Here is an 11,998-nt window from a genome sequence, read left to right as displayed (position 1 = left end):
CCCCCGAGCAGCCTAACTGGGAGGCATCCCCCAGCAGGGGCAGACTGACACCTCACACGGCCGGCCAGGTACTCCAACAGACCTGCAGCTGAGGGTTCTGTCTGTTAGAAGGAAAACTAACAGAAAGGACATCCACACCAAAAACCCATCTGTACATCACCATCATCAAAGACCAAAAGGAGATAAAACCACAAAGATGGGGAAAAAACAGACCAGAAAAACCGGAAACTCTAAAAACCAGAGTACCTCTCCTCCTCCAAAGGAACGCAGTTCCTCACCAGCAACGGAACAAAGCTGGACGGAGAATGACTTTGACGAGCTGAGAGAAGAAGGCTTCAGACGATCAAATTACTCCGAGCTACGGGAGGATATTCAAACCAAAGGCAAAGAAGTTGAAAACTTTGAAAAAAATTTAGAAGAATGTATAACTAGAATAACCAATACAGAGAAGTGCTTAAAGGAGCTGATGGAGCTGAAAACCAAGGCTCGAGAACTACGTGAAGAATGCAGAAGCCTCAGGAGCCGATGCGATCAAATGGAAGAAAGGGTATCAGCCCTGGAAGATGAAATGAATGAAATGAAGCGAGAAGGGAAGTTTAGAGAAAAAAGAATAAAAAGAAACGAGCAAAGCCTCCAAGAAATGTGGGACTATGTGAAAAGACCAAATCTACGTCTGATTGGTGTACCTGAAAGTGACGGGGAGAATGGAAACAAGTTGGAAAACACTCTGCAGGATATTATCCAGGAGAACTTCCCCAATCTAGCAAGGCAGGCCAACATTCAGATTCAGGAAATACAGAGAACGCCACAAAGATACTCCTCGAGAAGAGCAACTCCAAGACACATAATTGTCAGATTCACCAAAGTTGAAATGAAGGAAAAAATGTTAAGGGCAGCCAGAGAGAAAGGTCGGGTTACCATCAAAGGGAAGCCCATCAGACTAACAGCGGATCTCTCGGCAGAAACCCTACAAGCCAGAAGAGAGTGGGGGCCAATATTCAACATTCTTAAAGAAAAGAATTTTCAACCCAGAATTTCATATCCTGCCAAACTAAGCTTCATAAGTGAAGGAGAAATAAAATACTTTACAGACAAGCAAATGCTGAGAGATTTTGTCACCACCAGGCCTGCCCTAAAAGAGCTCCTGAAGGAAGCGCTAAACATGGAAAGGCACAACCGGTACCAGCCACTGCAAAATCATACCGAAATGTATAGACCATCGAGACTAGGAAGAGACTGCATCAACTAACGAGAAAAATATCCAGCTAACATCATAATGACAGGATCAGATTCACACATAACAATATTAACTTTAAATGTAAATGGACTAAATGCTCCAATTAAAAGACACAGACTGGCAAATTGGATAAAGACTCAAGACCCATCAGTGTGCTGTATTCAGGAAACCCATCTCACGTGCAGAGACACACATAGGCTCAAAATAAAAGGATGGAGGAAGATCTACCAAGCAAATGGAAAACAAAAAAAGGCAGGGGTTGCAATCCTAGTCTCTGATAAAACAGACTTTAAACCAACAAAGATCAAAAGAGACAAAGAAGGCCATTACATAATGGTAAAGGGATTAATTCAACAAGAAGAGCTAACTATCCTAAATATATATGCACCCAATACAGGAGCACCCAGATTCATAAAGCAAGTCCTGAGTGTTATTAAAATTCCAGAAGAATTATTTTAGAAATTAAAAATTTGAACCTAAAATTAATATAAACTGCAAAGGAACTGCAATAGTAGAACAATTTTCAAAATGAATAAAGTTGGAGGACTTATACTTCCTGATTTCAAATTTAATAAAAAGCTACAGTAATCAACACACATAAATCAAATAGACAATATGACAAGTCCAAATGTTGACCTATGGTCAGTTAATTTTTACACATTTTTAAAATGCTGGGCTGGAACTCTTAGATTTATATGCAAAAAAGTAAAATTAGAACCTTACTTCATATTGTCTACAAAAATACTCCTAACGGTAAAAAAAAAAAAAAAAAAAAAAAAAAAAAAAAAAATTACAAAACTTCTAACAAAAAATATTTCAGAAAATCTTCATAGGTTTGGATTAGGCAAAGTGTTCTCAGATGTGACACAAAATTTTATCCACCCTTTTTAAAAATTGACATCACAATAAAAATATTTTGCTTTCAGAACATATCATTAAGTCCACAGAAAGATAAGGTACAGATTGGTAGAAAATATTTACAAATCATATATTCAAAAAAGAACTTTTATTTAAAGTCTATCAAGGACACTTCAATGGAATAACAAAAAGATAACTCAATTATTGAAATGAGCACAAGTTTTGAATGTGGATTTCACCAAAGAAAGCGTAAGAATGGCCAATAAGCACATGAAAATATGTTCAAAATAATACCTCATTAGGGAAATGTAAGTTGAAATGTGACCCCTAGAAAAGGCATAAGCTAAAAGACAAATTGTGCTAACTCATGTTGAGAATATGGAGGAACTGGAACCCTCATACATTGCTGGCGGGAATATAAAACTACAGCTACTTTGGAACACTTTTTGGTAGTTTCTTTAAAAGCTTTATCTAAATTTACCATATAACCCAAGAATTTCACTCCTAGGTAATTACTCAAGAGACATGAAAACATATGTTCACAGAAAGACTTGCACATAAATATTCTTAGCAGAATTATTCAAAATAGCAAAATACAAGAAATAGGCCATATGCCCATCAACTAGTGATTAAACAAAATATGCCACATACACATTTTGAATCAAATAATATTCAGTAATAACAAACAATGAACTATTGACACATGCAACATTAATGAATCACAAAAACATTATGTTGAAAGAAAGAAAAACAAGATAATTCTTATTCTGGGATTCATTTTACATGTAATTTCTAGGAAATACAAAATTATAGATTCTGAAAGCAGATCAGTGCTTGTCTGTGTCTCGGGGTGGGAAATGTTGACTGACAGAGGGAACAAGAAAAATTTTCTGAATGATGGAAATGTTGAAGTATTAGATTGTGGTGATTGTTTTACAACTGTAATAATTTACCAAAATTATACAACTGTATGTTTACAATGTTAGATTTTATGGTGTACAAATTACATCTTTGTAAAGCTGTTTTCATTGTACTTACTGTTTTAGCACAAATATATAAAGAACTTGGGAATGGTCATTCCCATCTTTACAATAAGAAAAATGCAGAACCAATTAAGGGTCGATGACTTGTTTTTTAGTATCCATAAATATCTGAACTTTTTAAGATCCACAAAGATCATGGGTGAAGACCGTCTCTGAAATCTGGAGAAACAGGCAAATACAGAAAATTGCAGCTGAAACAAAATCTCTTGAAGTCATAAACTGGTAAGAAAACTTAAATGGTAAATTGGTGAATTGATAGATGCTGATTATGGACTAGTGTGAGAGTTGATAAACTCCTAAGAGCTACTGCTTGGGGGAAGGAGGTAAACTTTTATGTGTTTTACCTTCACAAACTGGCCAGGCTTACACAGTGAAGAACTTGGAAAGATGTTCTCATGGCAAGGCATTTTGAATTTTGTCCAGAATGTACCTCTTATAAAAGGCCTATTCTCAGAATAAAAGATTTTATTAGAGCCTTATCCTTCTTAGGGATAGGGTGTTTATGCAACTTGAGACCCCTTTACTCTTCCAGGCTAACCTAAGGTGAGATATTAAGAAACACTTGTGAAACTCAAAAGACAAGAACACAGACCACTAAAAGACAGAGACATAATCATAAATATATAAAACACCTTCTCTCCTCCACACCTTACCACCATGTCAATAGGACTGCAGCATAATAGCATTGGGTTACTATTGAAAGAGCTGCAAGGTGCAGACTCCATGTAGGGAACATTCTGTAGAGAAGCCCAAAGACAGCAGGAGAGATATAAAGGTCAAAAAGGAAACTACTGAAACCTGTGGCTACAGCAAACATTAAATGCAGCCCCACTCTTAATTAGATTAACATAAAATTCCAATAAATGCTGTTATCTGAGTTGCTTTTACCCAATACATCAAATGTAGCATTTGACTAAAAATTACAAGTCATGCTAAAAGTAAAGAAAGAAACCACACACTGAAGAGACAAATCATGTATCAGACCAGATTCAGATATGACACAGATTTTGGAATTATCAGACAAGAAATTTTAAAAAACTATAATTAATATATGAGCTCTAAAGGACAAATTAGACAACATGCAGAAACATATGTGAAATGTAAGCAGAGACATGGAAACTCTAAGAAAAAAATCAAAAGAAAATGTTAGAAATCATAAACAATGTAACACGTTTGAAGAGTACCACTCAATGACATATTAGTAAATTGAGCATAGCTTAAAAAAGAATTAATGAGTTTCAAGATAGATTAAAATAAACATCCCAAAATGAAATGAAGGTAGAAAAATAAATGAACATACAACAACAAACTATCCAAGTACTGTAGGACAATTTCGAAATGTGTAACATAAATATAACTGGAATACCAGAGAGAGATATGAGACCATAGCAGAAAACATACTTGATGTAATAATAATGGCTGAAATTTTACAAAGTTGATGATAGGTATCGAAACACCAATCTGGGATGTTCAGAGAATATCAGGCAGATTAAATACCAAACTGTCCATATTTAGATATATTATATTCAAATTGTCGAAAACCAAATGCAAGGAAAAAAATCTTTGTAGAATGTTTTGTAGAAAATCTCTGTACATGACTGAGGAAAATTGTAGAAATTTTGTAGAAAGTCTCTGTAGATGATTGATGACTTTAACTATAGAAGAAAAAAGATAATAATTAGAGTAAACTTCCTATAAGATAACATGACAGCAAGAACAGAGTGGAGTTAAATATTTAAAGTATAGTAAGAACAAAATACCAAACTAGAATTTTAAGTTTAATGAAATTATTCTTCAAAATAAAGGAGAAATAAAGTCTCTCTCCAACAAAGGAAAACTAAAAAAATTCAATTCCAGCAGATCTACCATGCAATAACTTTTAAAGGAAGTTATTCTGGGAGAAGAAATGTAATATATAATAGAAACTTAGACTTATTAAAGAAAGGAAATCATCAGAGGAGGAATAAAGAAAAAATACCTTTTATTATACCATATTCCCAAAGTGATCTAAAATATAACTGTATAAAGTAATAAATAGTGTTAATTGAAGGTGGGCTTATTAGTTGTAAATGTACATTGCAAACTGTAGGACAGCTATTTAAAAATTCAAAATGTTGTATATTGATATGCTAAGACTGATATAAAATGGAATAATACCAAAAATTCAATTAAATCCTGAGAAGATAGAAATAGAGGGGAAAGCAATGAAAGAGTGAGAAGAAACAACAAACAGCAAATGCAACAAATAGAAAATAGTTACAAACATAGCAAACATATAATTTTCAATGTAAGTGGTCATGATATACCAATGAAAATACAGATTTTCAGAATAGATGAAAATATAAAATCCAACTTCATGTTGTCTCCAAGAACATATTTGAATATCAACAGACAAGTTAAAGAAAATACATAAAGAAAGGTACGCCATGCTAGTTAACCCTTATCAAAAGAAATCTGGAGTGATTATATTAAGTTCAGACAAAGTAGACATTAAAAAACGGGAATTATGACTGATAATAAGGAACACTACATAGTGATGAAAAGGTCAATACTTGCATGTATTCTCTTGTGTGTACCTAATAACAAAGCATCAAAATCTGTGAGGCAAAACTGATAGAAATGAAACATAATGTAAAACATTCACCAAGGTAGAACGTATTCTGAGACATAAACCACAGATTAACAAATTCAAAAAAAATGATATCATTCAAAGTATATTCTTAGATAACAATGGAATTAAACTAGAAATTAATAATGGAAAGATAACTGTAAAATTCCAAGATATTTGAAGATTAAAAATCTTACTTCTAAACATGTGCAAAGAAGAAATGATAAAATTAATTAAAAATATGTTTTGGAGTAAAGGAAAATGAAAATATAGGATCAAAATTTATGAGAGGCAGCAAAAACAATGCTTAGAAGGAAATAATGCAGCATTGAATGTGTAAACAAGAAGAGAAGAAAAATCTAAAATTAATGACATATTTCTACCTTAGAAAACTAGAGAGAAGAATAGCACTTTAAGACAACAGAGGAAAAATATAAATAATTTAAATAGAGCTGAAATTAATGTAATTTAAAATATAACAGCAATATAAATTAATAATAAAACCAAAAGATGCTTCTTTGAAAACATCTATAAAATTGATAAACTTCTAGCCATGCTGACCAAGAAAAAAGACGTAAGTCACAATTAACCATTGTCAAAAAGGAAAAAGGGATCATCAGTACTGATCCTAGTGACATTTAACGGATAATAAAAAATATCATGAACAACTCTGTGCTTACAAATTTGGTAACTTAGATAAAATTGAGCAATTCCCTGAAAGACAAAACCTTCCGAAACATACGCAAGTAGAAATGAATAATTTCTACAGACCTATATCTATTAAAAAATTAAATCAATGATTACCGACATTTAAAAAAAACAGTCGCAATTGGTTTAACTGGTGAATTCAATTAAAAACTTAAACACTTAAGAAATGATACCAGCATTGCCCTACTACCAAAATCAGAAAAAAAAAATCACTTAGAAAAGAAAGCTAAAAATCAATATATTTTCAATTTGAGATGCAAAATTTTAAACAAATTATTACCTAAATACAAGAATTTACAAAAAATGTACACCACAAGCAAGTAAAAACTATTCTAGGTATGCAAAGATGGTTCAACTTCCACAAATAAATTAATATAATCCACTCTGTCAATAGAGTGAAGAAAAGAAGTCATATGATCATGTAGTAAGTATGACAAAAGCATTTGACAACATCCAACACTCATTTATAATAAAATATCTCATCATACTAGGAATAGAAGTGAAATTCATCAATTTAATAATGAACATGCCCCCAAAATCTTATAGTTAATGTCATATTTAATGGTATTACAAAGATTGAAAATGAGACGAGCTGACTTCTCTTACTCTCCTATCACATACCATATTGGAAGTCCTAGCTAGAGCAATTTGATAAGAAAATAAATGAAAATAATACCATTTAAAAAAGAAGAAATAAAATTGACTTTGTCTACAGGTGACCTGATTGGCTACGTGGAAAATTCCCAAATAATCCATTAAGAAAATCCTCTCAGAATTAATAAGTGACATAGCAAGGTTAAGTGCAAAAAAAAAAATTATTTTTCGAAATACCAGCAACAAAGAATTGGAATTTGAGATTAAATATAATGCCATTTTAATAGCCTCAAAAATGTAATCTTAAGTAATCATATAACAAAATATGTACATGACTTTTATGTGAAAAATGTAAAATTCTGATGACACAAAAGGAAATCTAAACAGAGATATACTACATGTTGATGGATTGAACAAGTCAATAATGTTAAATGGCATTTCTTCCCAAATTGATCTACCGATTAAATGTAATCCCAGTCATATCTCAGCAAGATATTTTGCCTATGTCATCATGCTGATTGTCAAGTTTACATGAAAAGGCAAGCAACCTAAGATAGTCAAAACAATACTAATGAAGTAGATAGAACAAGTTGGAAGACTCACACTATTCAATTTCAAGATTTACTATAAAGCTACAAGGTATCATGATACTGGTAACATATAGATACGTAGGTGAATGGAACAAAATACAGAGCCTCAAAAGATATCCACACTAATATAGTCCACTGATCGTTGGATCAGTTGAGAAGAACTAAAGACAACTCAACGTAGAAAGGGTAGTCTTTTCATTATATGGTGTAAAAACAATTGGATACCCATTCGATAAAAGAAATAAATCTATGTACAGACTCATAAACTTTACATCATTCACAAAAATTTAATCAAATGGATTACAAATTGAAATATAACATGGAAACAAAAACTAAAACTGAAACAGTAGACATCTAGCAAGGATGCAGAAAAAAGGGAACCCTTGTACACTGTTGTTGGGAATGTAAATTAGTACAACCACTATGGACAACAGTTTGGAGGTTCCTAAAAAACTAAAAATAGAGTTACCATATGATCCAGCAATCTCACTGCTAAGTATGTACCCCCCAAAAAGGAAATCAGTGTTTTGAAGAGGTATCTGCACTCCTATTATATGTTCATTGCAGCACTATTCACAATAGCCAAGATTGGAAGAAACCTTCCAAAGAAAATGTGATACATATACACACTGAAGTGTTATTCAGCCATTAAAAGGAATGAGATCGTATCATTTGCAACAGGATGAATGGAATTGGAGGTCATTATTTTAAGTGAAAAAAGTCAGGCATAGAAAGACAAATGTTGTATGTTCTCACTTATTTATGGGAGCTAAAAATCAACATAAGTAAACTCATAGAAATACAGAGTAGAATGCTGATTACCAGAGGCTGGGAAGGGTAATGAGGGAGGGTGAGAGGGAACTGGGAATGGCAAATGAGCACAAACAAATACTTAGGATGAATTAAATCTAGTATTTGATAGAAAAACAGGGTGACTATAGTCAATAATAATTTAATTGTATATTTTAAAATCACTAAAAGTATAAAATTGGATTGTTTATAACACAAAGGATACATTATTGAGGTGATAGATACCTCCTGACATGGTTTGAATCTGCCCTCACCGAATCTCATGTTGAATATAATCCCCAGTGTTGAAGGTGGGCCTTGATGGGAGGTGATTGGATCATTGGGCCAGAGTTCTCATGAAAGGGTTAGCACCATCCTCTTGGTGCTGTTCTCATGATAGTGAGTGAGTGAATTATCAGGAGATCTGGTTGTTTAAAAGTGTATTGCCCTTCTCCCCTTTCTGTCTTCCTCCTGCACCAGCCATGTGAAGACAGACACCTGCTCATGCTTTTCCTTCCACCATGATTGTAAGTTTCCTGAGATCACCACAGAAGCAGATGCTGCCATGCTTCCTGTACAGTCTGCAGAACTGTGAGCCAATTATTCGGTGTTATACAATTACTTTCAATGGCAAAAACCACACACTTATGATAATTTTAAGATAGTGTTCAGAGTTCTGAATAAAATGGATGTTAACTCTTAAAGAGTACTTGAAAAGAAGCTGCCACACTTTAAAATCAAGATAAGGGTATGAGGGAATGCATCTCTGAGAAGGGGACATTGAAGCTGAAACTTTAATGTTAAAATGTCTTATAAATATTGAGTATACTGATGGCTTCATGGGAGAATTAATGTCAAACTCATCAAATTATACACTTAAATATGTATTATTTACTGTATGTCAATTATATCTCAGTAACACTGTTTTAAAAAAAGTTTGATCCAGAAAATTCCTTAGGCATTTTCAAAGATGCTTCTGTAAGGGGAAAGTAAGCTGATTGTTGTCACATAGGATGATCTTGGGAATGGCCAGGTAGGCATGCTTCCTAAGCTGACAGATACCAGCCATGATCTCTTGGTCTGTGTCCCCATGGGCTGTTAGAGAAGCTCCATCCGATGGCATTTGTCAATTCATCTCTGTGTGTGTCCATCTCTGTTTCCCTGGGTCTTCCCTGAATTTAATTCAAGTACCACTAAATGTGGGGTCTCACCTGGAGCTGTGGTAGTTCATAGATTGCTCTGTGTGTGCATTTAAGACATTAGATAAACAAAAGCAATTGAAGAGTAGCAACCTTATAGAAATCAGAGAATGAGCCTCAGAGGAGGGAGTAGTGTGACCTCTGAGAGAACAAGTAGCAGTGATCGTGAGCCAGATAACTGGCCGAGTCAAGAAAGGACCACAAGCCAGGTTTGGGAAACATGGATGCATTTACCAGAGATTCCTGAGAATACATGAAAGAGAAATTTACTAAGCAATTTGAGTGTCTTCAGCTTGTAAGAGCTCCAGGAGTTCTACATCAAAAGGGCCAACATCAGTAATATAATGGAAAGAAGAGCCTAGGTACTTGGTTTGTCCTTGAAGTTGCATTTAAAATTCATCCAGAATCTGATGGAAATCTTGACAGATGTTAAAGTCTCCAGTGAGTCTGCAGTTTTACATGAGAAGAGTTAAGCCACTGAGATTTAATTCATTAATTATATCTATATTTATTCATGTATGTATAAATACACACACACACAAATGCACACACGCAAAAACAGACATATTCTCCTATGATCTAGGCACAGATCTAAGCATTCCCCAGCTAATGTAGGCACTCAGAAACAGCACTAAAGTAAACACACTGCATCTCTGATATTTAATAGTAATTAAGTAATAATCACCAGTAAACCAAAAACGTGATAATTTAAGAAAATGATAAGTGTTAGTAAATGTACAAAACAGAGACGTGATATACAGAGAAGTACTGAAACCAGTCAGATATAAGGGTCAAGAAAAGCCTCTCTGAAAATTATCTATTTGAATTGAGATCTAAATTGTACAATGTCATACAGGGACATAGTCAATTCCAAAGGCATTAATTCCACAGAGAGGAAGGAGCATATGCCAAGGCTCAAGCCAATAATGAACTTGGCATGTCTGAGGAATAAAAGGCAAGATGGTGTGGCTGGAGCATGGTCATGGAGCCAGTGGTAGAAAATGAGGTTCTGGACACAGAAATTGGCAAGATTATGTGGGACCATGATGATATGCTAAGATTTTTCTAGGAATTTGGAAAACATGCTAATAGTATTGAGGAATATTGAAAAATTGTAATCAGAGGAAAGACTTCAATTTCAAAAACGAATGTGCTTTGTCTTGGGTACTACCTGATGAACCCAAAACCAATTTATTATTATTATATAATCACAGGCTGGGCTGAAGTGGGGTAGTTATGATTAAATAAAGTTTTTGTCCTTTTTTTTAAAAGTACCTTTCTACTTGGATTTCAATCTGAAATTTTTCCTTTTGCCGAAGGAGATAACACTATTTCAAAAAAAGAAATAAAGAATGCATACTATGTCCCATGGAAAGCATATATCAGGGTATTACTTTCATTCATTCAGGTTCTGAAAGGGATATTTAGATAGTCTGTAACTTTTAATCTCTCTAGGCTTAGTCAATTGAACACCACTTCCAGAATTTGGATATCAACAAGTTTTGTCCTGTTAGGAAATGCTGTTCCCTCATCTCTACCTATTTTACAGCCAACCTCTCCGTTCCCAAATGTTCTGTCTCTTTCCATTCTATTTCCATACAGGCACTTTTGTAACCCAGGACCTCTGGCATCTAACCTATGACTTCTATCTCAGATTGTGTCCCTTCTCTCTCAGTTTGGGCTTCTGCTTAGCTTCAGGATGTTTTTACAGAATCAGCCCTCCCCCATCAACCTGCCCTCTAGCCAGGACAAGAAGACTCAAATCAGACTCACTAACATTGTCCCTATTCCTCAGTACTAGCATCAGAAATTACAGGGTAGTACACAATACCAAAAAGCATAGTGGCAAAAATATGTAAAGATACTACCGCTATTTTAGATTTTGCAATTTTAGTGTAGGGGTTTGTGGCAAGAGAAAATAATATTAACTAGACACATATAGTAAATTGTCAGAAGTTTTTGTCCTGGAAAATATTGGTGAATTGGCCATTATTTAAATTAAGCAGACCATTGGCTAGGTAGACACTTTGGTATGGTAATAATAATACATATAGTGAGACTTTTGTTCTTTGTCAACAGATATCTTGAGAGGTGTCTTTTATTTTAAGAAGAGCACTATTAAGATAAATTTTTTGTTGATAGTATAATACTACCTATCACCGCTAAAAGAAATATGATGTTTTAGTTATGTGTGTGTGTGTGTGTGTGTGTTTTTTTTTTTTTTGAGATATAGTTTCACTCTGTTTGTTGCCCAGGCTGGAGTGCAATGGCACGATCTCGGCTCACTGCAACCTCTGCTGCCCAGGTTCAAGCAATTCTCCTGCCTTAGCCTCCCAGGTAGCTGAAATTACAGGCACCTGCCACCGCGTCTG

At 34.2% G+C, this 11,998-nt stretch overlaps 1 long non-coding RNA gene across 1 annotated transcript in view; it reads left to right on the top strand.

Annotated features, from left to right (window-relative positions):
- Window positions 1-11,615, top strand: part of LOC134761267 (uncharacterized) — a 30,552-nt gene extending 18,937 nt beyond the window's left edge. Inside the window, exons 3-4 of the long non-coding RNA XR_010139658.1 lie at window positions 3,261-3,360; window positions 8,908-11,615. This is a non-coding gene — a long non-coding RNA (uncharacterized LOC134761267). The remainder of the gene's footprint in view (window positions 1-3,260; window positions 3,361-8,907) is intronic.
- The last annotated feature ends 383 nt before the right edge of the window (window positions 11,616-11,998 follow it).

Source organism: Pongo abelii, chromosome 3, assembly GCF_028885655.2.
Source record: "Pongo abelii isolate AG06213 chromosome 3, NHGRI_mPonAbe1-v2.0_pri, whole genome shotgun sequence".
Lineage (NCBI taxonomy): Eukaryota > Metazoa > Chordata > Mammalia > Primates > Hominidae > Pongo > Pongo abelii.
Note: the sequence above shows the minus strand (reverse complement) of the source record. Positions and strands in the feature narration are given on the sequence as shown.